Source organism: Aplysia californica, unplaced genomic scaffold (assembly GCF_000002075.1).
Source record: "Aplysia californica isolate F4 #8 unplaced genomic scaffold, AplCal3.0 scaffold00371, whole genome shotgun sequence".
Lineage (NCBI taxonomy): Eukaryota > Metazoa > Mollusca > Gastropoda > Aplysiida > Aplysiidae > Aplysia > Aplysia californica.
This window is the reverse complement of record NW_004797641.1, coordinates 654,842-656,300: the sequence shown is the minus strand read 5'-3', so window position 1 is coordinate 656,300 and position 1,459 is coordinate 654,842.

The following is a 1,459-nucleotide window of genomic DNA, read 5'->3' as shown; positions in this document are numbered from 1 at the left end:
GAGAGAGAGAGAGATCTAGCTACCCCACAAGAGACGTGTACTTGTAAAATAACAAAACAAGACGCTATTTTTTTTAAAGCACCCAAGCATGGATATTCCAGCTCTTCCAGATAGTATGAAATCTAAATATAGCCCGGATCTGTGTAACCTTTATCGCGCGTTTTACGTTTGATAATTATTCATCGAAACAGCTACGTGTCCTTCTATCACTGGTTATTTATTTTCTATATTAGGAAACTCGTCATTGTTTGGACATCGGAGAAAATGATGAAATGGACCTGTTACCCCCCGCCTCAGTCAATGGTGTGGTCGACGCCAGAGACGTATTATTGGTCAAAGCCACAGAGATGGGTGAATGGACATAGTGGTTAATACCAGAAAGTGCGCCATTGATTTCGCGGGGGAAAAAAAAGCTATCCGCCATTATATTGTTTATGTACAGGCAAAGAGGGTGGTGTTGTTGGCTGTGTTCATTTCTGTTCTAACATAATTATTATAACAATTCTATTCTAGAGTTAAGATGCTTCACATCTGATTTTGTTTTGGGATAAAAATGAGTAAAATTAACGATTTTAGAGCACTGTTTGTTCTAATACATGTAACATGGACATTTTAATCAGTTAATTAAATACGTTCCCTTAAATGTCGCAATAACTCTCTAGCAGTGTCAGGCACTGTGTGTGTGTGTGTGCATATGTGTGTGTATGTGTGTGTGTGCGTGTGTGTGTGTGTGTGTGTGTGTGAAGGAAGGGGGTGGGAGAGGAAGAGAGAGAGAGAGAGTCATGTGAATGATGGCCGGTCAGTTCTTTAAACCACAAGCCGCCACTGATCGTATCCATACGACGTGGAGAACTCTGTGCCACCACTTTCCAAAGAGGAAATTTACACGTTAATCCGATCCGTGCGCTTTGCATAGCAGTGTGTTAAAATGATTTTTTGAAAAATACTTAAAATTTCAAAGAGATCTTCGCTCTAGAAGTACATGTATTCTTTTATGTGAAGAATACAACCCCCGGAGGTACTAAATGACCCCAGGGCGTACGAATATGGTTAAAGGTCATAAGTTAAGCTTTGTAGAATCTAGTGGAGTCGCGAAAGTAATTTCTAAAACCGGAACTAATGTTCATGCTGATAAGCTTAAGTGCAAAGAAAATATAAGATGAGACAGCGCGGCAGTGACGCGAAGCTTTTGCTTGTAGAAAGACCTCTTCAGTCTTTAGCAACGCCTCCTTCCACTTGCATTGTGCAGGTCCATCACGCCGGTGGCGTTTCATAATAAATGTCATACGTGTTCAACTAGTTCAAGAAAGGCTGAACAGTTCGTTATCAGTTATTTCGTTTTGGTTATTTATTTATTTTTTTATAATTTTTTTTAAGGGGGAGTGAGAAGGTGGGAGGGTAAAGTGTGGATTTTGGGAAGTATAGTCGTGAATAATTTGACTTGTATGGAAAACATCAT